This window comes from Ptychodera flava, chromosome 3, assembly GCF_041260155.1.
Source record: "Ptychodera flava strain L36383 chromosome 3, AS_Pfla_20210202, whole genome shotgun sequence".
NCBI lineage: Eukaryota > Metazoa > Hemichordata > Enteropneusta > Ptychoderidae > Ptychodera > Ptychodera flava.
The window spans coordinates 5,345,918-5,358,925 of record NC_091930.1 but is presented as its reverse complement, the minus strand read 5'-3'; the positions used below and the strand labels follow the sequence as shown (position 1 = coordinate 5,358,925).

Below are 13,008 nucleotides of genomic sequence, written 5' to 3'. Positions count from 1 at the left end.
CATCACATTTGGTGCAGTCATTTGGAGTAACATCACTAAATACAAAACTGCATAAAACATGCAAATGACCTATTTGTTAACTTTACACTGCCGAATGCTTCTCAATAGAATTATATATTTATCAAAACAATATCTGTACCCAATTTCACTGACTTGGGTGCCGTAATTTCAGAGTTATATACCTAATTACAAAGTTCATTAAATATGCAAGTCAACCCTTAATTAATTTCACAGTACTAAATGCTTTACACTACAATTAGATATCAGTCGGATCAGTATCTGCAGCACATTTCATCACATTTGGTGCAGTTATTTGGAGTAACATCACTAATTACAAAACTGCATAAAATATGCAAATGACCTATTTGTTAACTTGACACTGCCTAACGCTTCTAAGTATAATTAGATATATATCAGATCAATATTTGTTGCAAGTATCATTACGTTTGGTGCAGGAATTTCAGAGTTATCTCACTAATAACAAAAGTTCATTACATATGCAAATGAGAAGATAATTAACATGACACTCACAGTATCACCATAATGTTCTTAGATTGACATCTGTGAAAAGTTTCATTAAATTTTGTGCAGTATTTCTTGATATATGTCTACACTGTCATTACCGTCTCCATAGGGAAACCATTGTACGGCAAAAAAACCCGATATTGCATAACTTCATTAATATGCAAGCCACACTAACACAAATCTAATCAGTCTTGCAAGTAGCATATCGTACCTGTGTACCAAATCTGATTTGAATTCGTTCAGGCGTTTTTGAGTTATCGTGTAAACAGACAGACAGACAGACAGACACACTAACACACAACACACACACACACACACACACACACACGGACAGACAGACAGACATCGCTATGACATTAGCCCACGTGTTTACACACGTGAGCTAAAACGTATGCATTCAAAAATCATGTATGTATGGTTGTATGTATGCATCTTTGTGACATTACAGGTTCCCGAGTGTTGTGTAGCGTGAGAATTTATAATATACACAGTGAGAATATAACACAACTTGATCTAATTCTCTATAATCCAGATTTTGGGGCTTGAAAAAATGACCCATGTATGATTCAACCTACGCCCCGGCATTTAGTTCGAATGCTCTTCCAACTGAGGTAGGGAATTAGTAAAAATTGGTCGGACGTGAGTTTTCCTGTTGGTTTTTTTCTTCACCGAAAGGAACCTTAGATTTAACACTGGTTATTCTTCAAGTTGGTTGGACTCGCGTTTTCTTTTTGACCGGCCTTTGTCTTCCCCTAAAGAAACTTCAGATTCAATGTTAAACAAAAGAAAAGAAAAGAAAAGAAAAGAAAACAAAACAAAACAAAACAAAAGAAAAGAAAAGAAAAGAAAAAAATACAAAACAAAAGAAAACAAAAGAAAACAAAACAAAACAAAACAGAACAAAACAAAACAAAACAAAACAAAAACAAAACGATACCGCACACCCAACCATCTTAAACTGACTCGTTATCTCAGTTGGTAGAGACTCCGAAGAAAATTCAGGGGAATCCAGGAACAAAATGGTAAAAATCTTCCGACAGTGTTTCTCAAAAGATCACGTCGCGTCATGGCGTTCAAAAGATGTGAAAGACTTGAAGTTGCCGTAATCCCCTCACCATATTTCCTGCTCCTCGTCTTCCCACAGAATGACAAAACGTTTTCGACCCATGACTCTATGCTTTCCTTGCAGTACATCATCAGCTCATCCTGTCGTTCATTAGGCAGTTCAACATCCCGCTCACTTGAACAGGCTTTGTTTATGATGGCCAGCAACAACATGAGGAAAATCCATACTTGAAAGAAAATATAAATCGCTAGCAAAATCTGAGGGGGAAAGGTAAGATCTGAAAGCGTGCTCGTTGTCTCTGCTCCCAGAGAACTGACAATTACGCTGAGGAGAACTGCAACCGTGCTCTGGAAATCTTTGTAACTTTCGATAATACAACCATAGAAAAGGTAAAATAGCTGTGCGAAAGCCAGGAAGAAGAAGAGGAAAAAGACAACAAATGATCTCAAATCAGAGAGGGCGGCTCTAAGTGACATCTGCCAGAGGTGTATCCGGGGATTAAAACGTAGAACGCGGATGAAGCTGATGATGACCATGAACGAAATCAGTGCAAGAAAGGTAACAAACAGTTCGTCGGTGAACATCATTAATCGCACTTCGGTGAAGGCGCCTGCAAAGCAAAACAACAGCAAGTTAAAAATGAATTCTTATATAAATATTTTCTGTATTAAAAAAAAAAGGATAGGTTAGAAGTTACGTGCATTACGAATAAGGAGAGTTTGGCATTTCACAAGTTAAACATTTATTCTACAACTGTAACAACAAACGGAGATTCATACACAGTCATATCACTGCATATTTCATTTTCTAAGAGACTTTTAAACAGACTTCATCTCCTTTGGTTACCTTTATTGTCCCTTTTGAATTAGCTGTCGCGAATAACCAAGTTTCTCATGAAAACTTCACTTTTCTCGGGTCACAGTAAAATGAAAATGTTACATGTGCGCGACATCGAGAGGTAAAAGTTATATTGTGAATCAGGAAGAATCCCATTACTTGAACCGTATTATGGCGATTTTTTTTTTACAAAATCTACACATTTTAATATCAAAGTACCTTCGTGTGTTGCAACTCTTAGTTTCTTCGACTTACTATAGTGAAACAAACTTTCCCGGTTTATATATAGTTCGCGATACCAATTGATGTTGTGAACTTTGTGAATGCAAATTAAAATTGTAAAGTAAATTCATTCTAATGATCCCGTCACACCTTGACGATTTAGCCAGCATATGCCAACGTAAAAAATGGCGAATACACTGGGTGTACGACGTATACGTTATGTGGATCCGAAGTTTTGTATGAGTTAAGAACACGCTGAACCATGCTGGTATAAGTCGTAGTGCGACAAGTAGTAGTAAGGTAAGTTTGTGCTCGCACAAAACTTTTCGACTTATATTAGAGTATGGTCATACGTCCCGCACAAAGAGGCCGTAAGTTGTAGGTAGGTTATGCGCTCGTTGAGACACGTTCACACATTACTTGTAAGTTACTCATAAGTCGAAATGCGTCGAGATAATTGTCTAGCGTACTCAAAGGTATGTTGAACCTATGAGTACGTTATGCAAACCTGTGAGTATTTTTAACATATGAGTACGTCGGCAAACGCTGGCTGAATCGTTAAGGTGTAGACAGGATCCTAAGGCGTGCTCTCCACAACATAAGAGGTCGGGCAAGAGATTTTGTCATGGGAAACTACCAGACAGCAATGTAGGTTCATTTGATGACATTTTACATAGGTTGAAAATTGTACAGAAACGTTACTTTTAAAGCTACTGTTTCTCTCATGTTCTTTTTTTTTGCCTTTATCCGTCTACGAGACGTAATGTATTTGTGGGGTCAGAGACTTTACCTGGAGACATTAGGGACTGCTTCGTCATTGTGGCTGATACCTGGCACATCCACGCAAACATGGCAATCGTTATTACGGAGAATATCACCGTGAACAGAAGCCACCAATTCCAGAATTGCCTAAAGTATGTGCAACCGCTTCTGTACGCTTTCCTGGTCCATTTCCAGACGAAAAAAAGAACGAAAATCAGGAACACGATGTGTGCCAGTACCGACTTTAGGCTTAAGTTTCCCAGGCTGTACAAGTGTAATGATCGGACTCTTATGATGCTGACTCTAAACGCCGAAGCCTGGAAATCTGTCAAATGCGTTATTAAGGTCAGTAATCTAGTGTTGGCGTTATACGTCAGAAGTTCCAGAAAAACCGCCCGTGTTCGCCGATCTACCCAGGACAGGTTACCTAAAGCACTCAGAGTTTTGGAATATTCATCTGTTCTTCTGCCCAATGAAGCTATGTAACCTCCGTCGCTGAATGTAGTGCCCGTCACACCGCGAAAGGGCATTCCGGCCTTCGTGCTTATGTGGACGCTGCTGTGAATCCAAGGGGACCCAAGTCTGAGGCGTTTCCAGAAATAGACGGAGGTGAACTTCGTAAAGACCAGCTGTTGCTGTATGAATAATGGTCCTCGCTTTGTGATGAGTAGGCAATATTGCATTCAGTCGTCACTCGGTCCATGGGAGATGGTACATCACACTGCCCTGCATGAGAATCCAGGTTTATTAAATTCATTGTGATTTTTTTCCGTCGATGTAAGGAGGAACAGAGTAGCGATGGTGCAAAATCGTAGAAAGCGATAATTTAATATTTAATATTCTTCTTTCGCATTGTAATTTTGAACACACTTAAACTCTAAAAATGAAAAAGAAACAATGGCTGTTTAAAATTGTCCTCCATCGTGATTTGTGAAAAATCGCCTATGCATGGTCGTCTGTTCTTGCAATTTCAAACCAAGAAACCTCCCCATTTACCTTCAACCATGACAAAAAACTCACTCTCTCTCTCTCTCTTTGCCTCATGATTTCACTGCCCTAATCTGCAACCCTTTGTTACAGAGATCAACTTTGCTATTACTACCTACATGTAATACATACGCTTGTGACCTGTCACTATCACACTTCTTATCCCTACGCCCGAAGACCAATGAGTCAAGAAATCTTAACCCCATAACATGGTAATGATATTTACGTAGCAGTATTGGAGGGTTTGATCATGCATGTGCATGATCTCCATATGTACAGGAGATATGAAATTTTATCGTTTAAACCCTTTCGGCGCCAATTTACCGCCTCTGTAAAACGTAAAGTAGACTTTTTTTCAGATTTTTTCCAAGATTTTGACCGAAAACTGTAGCCAATGAAGAGTAATGTCCATTTGGTCCAAAATTGTAATAAAAAATTCCAAATCACATCTTTAAAAATTGGTAAAACTATGCACAAAAATTGGCAGGAAAATTTACAGCACTCAAAGGGTTAATTATATGCAAATAACCATATATATAAGAGGTACGTCTACCTATGCCAGGGAGGAAGGGAACATCTGGCAGGATGGATAATCCATGTATAATATATAAACGATGTTATCCTTTAAGACTTTGAGCCAGTACTCTACGCCTGTATCTCTACAGCCCCCTCGCTAGCTATACACGCCCGTGACGGTGAGCTATAATACCACAGACAAAAATAGCGTCAATTACACTTTGCTCACATTTTGGTTTCATGTGGCAAGCCAGAATGAGTATATACACTCTATTTAATATTTCTATATGACCCTTAGCTTGTGATATTCATAGTCAAGAGCATTTGAACATGTCAATAACAATTTTGATGCATCGTCATTTCATGTACGAAATAGTTGGCACCGTTGCAACCGTTTACTACACACACCTATATGTGACCAAGTACATCATAACTAGTGATAAAATTTCCCAAAACTGCCAACCAGTTAAACAGTGACATAAATTGCAGTATCATAGAAAAACTTCCAAACACAACCCTATATGCACCAAGAAGTCCGGGGGTCAGATATATACATCTGTTTTAAAGTCCTGTTGATCAAATTTAAAGCATCAAATTTGGGATTTGTAAAGAAGTTATTACTTGACTCAAACAGACAAAACATTCCTTATATTAATATGAAATATGACGATGGAAAGAAAAAAATCGTTTTAAACCAAAGTTCCAAGCATTTTCTTTCATACGAAATTGTCATACTTACATCAGCAGATGTAAATGTTGGTGATCAAATACTGACCATGGTGAATTAAGCAGCAAAATTTTGCTGTTTATACAGATGACACTTTTTATAAATATACTTGTGTTATCTTGCATATAAATGAAAGGCTCGTTGTTCACAAGATCTGTATACTAAAACTTCTTTGAGATTCACTCATGGCGACTGCCATGCAAATACTTTTTGTACAATACTAGTATGGTATGTTTGCTGCCTTGCAATGACAATCCGACAAATGTTTATTGATATTTTCAGCAAGTTTACAGTTGTATTTCCCATTAGCATTTTAGTAACGATGATTTCGTTTGAACAAATACTAGTTTACAGTGAGCATGTCCACCAAAAATACACACTATGTGCAGCAATGCTTATTTTTATGGACAGCGGGCTTCAAGAATATCATACTTGGCATTAAGAAAAATATAAACAGGCAAACCCTGGCTTCCATTTTTTACATCAGTAATCCAAAAACTCCTTTAAAACACAACACATAGTTTTCCATGCTAATTGTGTTTTATAAAAAACTGTGTCAGCTGCACAAAATTTGTCTTCCGATTCCTTATATTCACATATAATCAAGCACCAAAGATTCAAATACAAGTAGTGGTATTTTAAAAGACAATGTTGAACAGGAATGCAAAACATCATCTTCGTAAGATTGGACGGTAAAAGATAATTTCTCATTAGCCTAGTCTTTAAGTGACTGACCGTGTAATTTGAAACATGTTTTTCATAAAATATTAGCCTTTATGTGATTTACTTTGAGTAAACAGAGCAGTACAGAAACAGGAAATATGAGCGTACCTGTTTTTACTCGTTTCTGACGTAGAGTGATATATGAAATTAAAGTGGAAACTCCATCACTCATGTACACGTTTCCATCTCTCGGCAATGGTCCACCATTAACACACTTTGTCGGCACCAGACTGGGAATCACTTCACAATCAATCCATTTTAAATATTCCGATGGGCCTTTGACCTGTAACACGCGTGAAGTGTTTATCATCATCATCATCATCATTACTGTTGTCACCACTATCATGGCTTAATCACTATTTAAACAGGATTATTCAGAGCAACATCATCAATTGTATGCATCTTTCAATATCCGTCGTCGCTGTTGTCAATATCATGATTATTCTCATCGTCAACAGTAAAAACAAAAACAACAACAACAACAACAAGGTCAACAACAACGACGACGACAACAACGGCGAAAACGACGTCAAAAACAACAGCATAATTAGCATTGTCATCGTCGTCGTCATTATCATCATCATCGTCAAATACAAATATCACTTTCAAAAGGATTATGATTTGGTTGGCAAAAAACATGGTTCTTGTATACTCACACTTTGCACCACGTTGTTTCCAAGTACATCGCGTACTGCCTTTCCAGTGTAGAAGAAAGATATGTCTCGGTAGCTTCCTTCAACAAGCGTCACCACCAGCATAAACACCACTCCATGGAGAAGATCAAATAGTGTGGCCTTCAGTTCACGCTGCCTACGAAGACGTTTCCTCTCACTTGCTAATTTTTCTTCCGATGGCGGTAATATGTCGCCGACTTCAAATATGTCAAATGAAGAGAAAAAAAATGTTGATTTCCAAATAAGATGTACCCAGCATAACTTTTACGTATATTTCTGAACCTTCGCAGAGCTATAGCTACACCAATAACGAAGTATCTTTATGAGCTCGAGCTTACCAAATGATGTGAAACTGGTATGATTTCTTTTCTTCTACTTGATATTTATCCTTTGTATTGTGCGTTTCAATGTACGGTGTCTTGCGAAGATTATATATCACAGATATAATGATAGCCACACCCAGAGCCTAAAGACAAACAAAGTCACATGACAGAGTCAAACACTCTTCGTGCTATACTCGATGTATTCTTTCCCGTTAAATTGATTTCAGTATGATACATTAAGTATAAAGTTGCGGGCAGAGCGGGATATATCATGTAACTGGTTGTACATTTCTTAATCATGAATGGAATGCTATTTTCAATAACAATTATTACCATAGGAACCACATCCAAGAAAGTTTTTTTTTTCTCCGTCTCTGCCTGTTGATACTTTCTCTTGTTAAGAGCTTTAACGAATACATTTAGCTGTATACATGTGAAAGTTAGTTCTTTTGACAATTCGAGATGAACGTCATATCTTCAGCAATTCATTCCGAGGCTAAGTCTTGTACATTTGATATCAATGGTATACTACTCTAGTATAGTGTTGGCTGGGACCATCAAATTCGTGTCTTAGAACCCGGGAATTTTGCTCTTCCATCGGTCCCATGCAAGACGACTACCGAAACGCGCTCGTATGTTTAAGGAATGTGCGGATACGTACATCTTGCAAAACAGACTTTACTTGGGTTGCTCTTCTTTTCACATAAAAACGTTACATACCTTTGCTGGATCTATGACAAAAGCAGATAGGAAAATGTTGTCAGTTCAGCTGATAACCAGGCATTGGATATGTCAGGACCCCATTCAAGGCTGTATAGAACAAGAAAGAATGATGAGAGAAAAATGCACGCGAATACGAGAGCCCAGGCAACGAAAACACACCACCACGGGAGTGGTGGCCCCCTGTCGTCCCCTTTCTTTTCCTGCTTTCCTTTGACGTCGCTTGAACGGCCCTTAATCGATTTACATTCTCTAGGTGCCCTGGCTTTACTTTTCCGGAAAATCTCGACAATAATCGCAGTTGCCGGCAACGTCAATAGACACGTGATGAAGGATATGTAACAGCGTTTGCAACGACAACTCTATGGGACCTATGACGATTGTGGTGCCCCGCCAGATGTGCCTCCCTGGCCACCAGTGTCGTAGAACATGGCTTCGAATCATTGCAGTGTAGAGATATGCCACACAGCACGAAAGTCTCTGAACCCTTGTAAATTGACTGTAGGTAGGTTCGATAGCATAGACCCCCAGAGGTACTCATCCGTTAGTTTGTCTCTGCTTGTGTTAAACAGCACGTTGCGAATGGACGACAGTTGTAGGCTGCCTGCAACAGGTATAACTCTTTCAACTTTCCCGTCATCTTTGTCGACAGCAAACCATTTGTAGCATAGGAAATCGTACCTGAAAGATACATGTTTAAAAATATCTCGTGAGTGTTGTTGTGAAATCATAAATATGAGGAATGAGTCAGACCGACAGAATGTCGGCTAAAATTATCCGATCACAATCAACAAAACGGACACATTACCCCGCATTGTAACACCCCACATGCTCATTCCGTGTCGCGATTCGCCAGAATACGTCACGTGACGAGAAAATAGATGTCTAGTCCCAAAAGTGACGCTAGAGGGTATTTTTGAAAAACTTTCCCAAGGAAATAGTTTTGACCAAATTTGAAAAAGTGCTCGGTCACGTGACCTTAGTGAGTGTTGTTGTGAAATCATAATATGTGAGCTGTGAGCTCTTAGTGAGCTGACCTTCTGCAGCTTTCAAACAATGGCGGGTGACTAGAACGTGATGTGCGCCCGGGTAGGGGCGACGAGCCTCTCTCTAAAACAGATAGCTTTCCATTCCAACAGTGTAGGAACTTTAACTGCTCATCGAAAAATGGTTCAATTCAACTGAGGATGTTCCTAGGTATGCTTAAAATATTTTGTTGGAAGAAAGTGGTACTATGTACTCCTGTAACTTGAAGCACTATGGAAATATCGCCAAGTAAACTTATGATGGACTGCTGCGGTATCAAAGCCAAACATAATGCAACATGAGCGTTTGGTATGTTATAAAACACCTATAACCAGGTCTTTATTCGGGCTATAGCACTCGTTTGTTACCCTTCGTGGTCGTGTGTTACCAGAAACACATCGCTATACCCCTCGGCCTATGGCCTCTGGGAATAGCGATGTGTTTCTCTCAACGTACGGCCCCTCGTGGTAATAGACGGGTGCTATAGCCCTCATGACCAGGTAATAGGTGATTACTACAGGCAAGCTGACGGCACCCGTGGCAAGCAGTAACAAAGCTGTACCCATCCAATCGCAAGGATGTTGAAAATATTAAAATTATTTTAGTTTTCATACCTTTGCTCAGTTTGTAGGTCAATCACAACTATTCTGTCCAAATACCAGGAGCTGGCGTCTCCACTCGCGGATTGATCGTGCCATATGTGAATGTAGTCCAAATGTCCGATAGAAGTTTCGACATTCATTTGAAAATTCAACACACTTCCAGACTGTAGTTTCTGCAAAAGTGAAAGAATTTACGTACAGTAATGCACTTGCGATACTTATACAATTAAGAACCTTTTCGAAAAGAAATACTGAATTATCATAACCACTGGCAGGGTCAATTAATAGCATGAACAAAGGAAGTATGGAAGTAATGCAAGAGGATCTCTAGTAATTGACGGGCATTTGTATGTAACAGTAAACTGTCTCTCATTCATTTATTCTTCAGTGCAACCCTGAAGGGATTCTGCCGCCCATATCAACAGCCGGCAATCTTGTTTTCCACTCGGTGGCCATACAAAAACAAGTGCGCCATCAATAATGTATAGGTGTACAAACGTTTTATGGGTATATATGGCTGACACAATTTCTGCACATGGATATGCTAATATACGGGAAAAGGGCAATTTTAAACCGTTGAAACGTTCAAAAAAGCATCTCCAACAGAAGTATTGACATCTGCATGTGAGCGATGCTTGACGCCGATAAGAATTTGTTTGGGCTGTAATGGATTCTAACATAGTGTAAACGAAAGAGGACATTTACTCGATCTCTGTTCGTGTCCAGGAGGGTTCTTGCATCTGTTTCCCCTTCGTTTCCAGTGATTTTAAAGTGTACGATGGAATCGGTTCCCGCATTCATCTGTACTCCGGTGTAAACGATCATTTGATACAAGTAATGATGTTCGGGATTGTTGTCAATAAGCGGCATCACCCTCCACTGAGAGAGAGAGAGAGAGAGAGAGAGAGAGAGAGGAGAGAGAGAGAGAGAGAGAGAGAGAGCGAGAGAGAGAGAGAGAGAGAGAGAGAGAGAAGAGAGAGAGAGAGAGATTCTTGGCTGAAGGCAACATTAACAAGTACAAGCATGTGATATGTCATAGGTGTTTAAATAACGCCAATCTGTTTAAAACTATTTAACAAGAAGATCAATTGTAGGGTCGCATTTGATACAGAGAATGATCTAAACTGTTATCCCATTCTCAAAGACACCTTATCTGCGATAGATCCCGACACACAGTAACTCTTTTCTATCTTGTTATGTGAAAATAACCACGTGAGCGTGTACTTTCTTCGTCATTTCAAACTTGACAACTAGAGAATGTTTTAAAACGTGCTACGTAACTTGAGAAAAGATAAGATTACCTGAATTTTGTCCGAAGAGTCTTTCCTTTTTAAGAAAAGAATCAGTATAAGGTACACCGAGAACACCACGGAAACTGTTATCAGCACGGTGGAGTTGTCAAGGATGCTCTTCGTGAAGACAGTAGAAAAGTCGATTTTGTTGACAGGTACGATGACGTCAGCAGCAGTGAAAGAAGTCAAATGACTGCATATGCAATTCAGTACTCTGGACGTAGATCCTTTCTTAGCCTAAATGATAAATTTCAAAGTTCATTTAATAGGTATCATGAACAGCTTTACTAACTAATGTCGCAAATGTTATGGCCTTAAAATATAATATTGATTATAACCAGTGATAACAAAGTCTACTGCAATGAACACTTCCATGAGTCTAAATTGAACCACAGATCTCATTTTTAGCGTCTATGACTGTAGTTTGTCATCATGTTTGTTGACTTGTTAGATGCCAATTACTGAAATTTCACTGATACTGTGTTGATCAGAATTAAAATGAATGGCGACCGGGATATATTTTTTGTGACGCACTGAGGAAAGATGGTTATTAAAACGAGGTAGGAGAGATGTTTTTGTTACCCCGACATATTGTTTACGGCAGTGTTGGCATGTAAGGAGGTATACGACGTTTTTTGCTGTTGCAGCTGGTGGTATTTCTGATTGCGTATGTTTTGTTGTTCACCGTGCTTTGGAACTGAGATGTATTGAAAGACTTAGTATATTTGCAAATGTTTCAACCCCTCGCAGACTGACATTTGGTGAAACCGGGGCTGAGTTCACCAGCGTTGTCAATATTCAAGCGGACTAGGAGGTCTTTGAGGTTAAAATTGCATCGATATGATATAATTGACATATTAGGGATTGCGTCTTTACATCTTGATGACTTATGGAGTGTCTCATCATTCTTTCTTGTTCTTATGAATTTCAAGTTAGGATGACGAGGATTATATGCCGTCTCTAGTGGGATATGCGACAGTTTGCCTGTTCGTGTTTTTTTACTGATGAAGAGCCGGCCTGGGGATTGATTTTGCTTTATGTTATTTGATCTTTGACGAGGCTGTGAGGGTAACCCTGTTCAATCAGCAATTGTTGTAGAGTGTTAAGGTGTGTATCACGCCATTCTGGCTCCGAACAAATGCGAAAAATGCGTATTGCCAAGCCGTACGGGGTACCTTGTTTCATATGTCTGGGGTGTGATGACTCAAAATGTAAATATCGACGGGTATCACTTGCTTTATCGTACAAGTCTGTCATGATTTTGCCGTTGTCATCGGCGTGGACTCTAACATCTAAGAATGGAATTGAAGGTTGCGAGTACCCCATGGTGAATTTTATTGTTTTGTTGAATCAATTGATGTAATTAAATAATTCCATGATGAAATTCAGGTTTGACGTAAACAAACTGTAAATGTCATCAATAAATCTATGCCAAAACCAGGGTGACACTGTATTGGATGCCCCCTTAAGTAATCTGCTCTCCAGGTCACCAATGAAAATGATTGCATAACTGGGGGCCATTTTCTGGCCCATGGCTGTGCCGTGAATCTGCAAATAATGTTGATTGTTGGACACAAAGTTGTTGTAATGTAGAACAAGTTTTAAAAAGCGTATTACTGTGGAAGTTGGTGGAGTTTTGTTTTCTCTCTGATCTAGTGCTCTTTGACATGCCGTAATGACTTCCTCGATGGGTATGTTTGGATACAGTGATACAACATCGAAAGTAACCATGGTACTACCGGGAGGAGTTTGTTCCAAATACTGAAGTAACTGTAAAAAGTGAGTAGTATCTTTCACATATAATGGTAATTTGGCAGCTTATGGTTGCAATTGGTAGTCGATGTACTCAGAAATACCTTGTGTAGGGTTGCAACATTTACAAATATACTTCCAATACATCACAGTCCCGAGGCTAAGAGTGGCTAATAACAGAATAGATGGTAGCAAGCCAACAGCTAGCTAAGACTAAGAGTGGCTAATAACAGAATAGATGGTAGCAAGCCAAC

At 39.1% G+C, this 13,008-nt stretch overlaps 1 long non-coding RNA gene across 1 annotated transcript; it reads right to left on the bottom strand.

Moving 5' to 3' along the window:
- Positions 1 to 4,006: 4,006 nt before the first annotated feature.
- LOC139124702 (uncharacterized) lies at positions 4,007 to 7,231 on the bottom strand. The gene is made up of 3 exons (XR_011550009.1): positions 7,022 to 7,231; positions 6,474 to 6,648; positions 4,007 to 4,138 (listed from the first exon to the last, which is right to left on the bottom strand). It is a non-coding gene; the product is annotated as an uncharacterized lncRNA (long non-coding RNA).
- Positions 7,232 to 13,008: the final 5,777 nt, after the last annotated feature.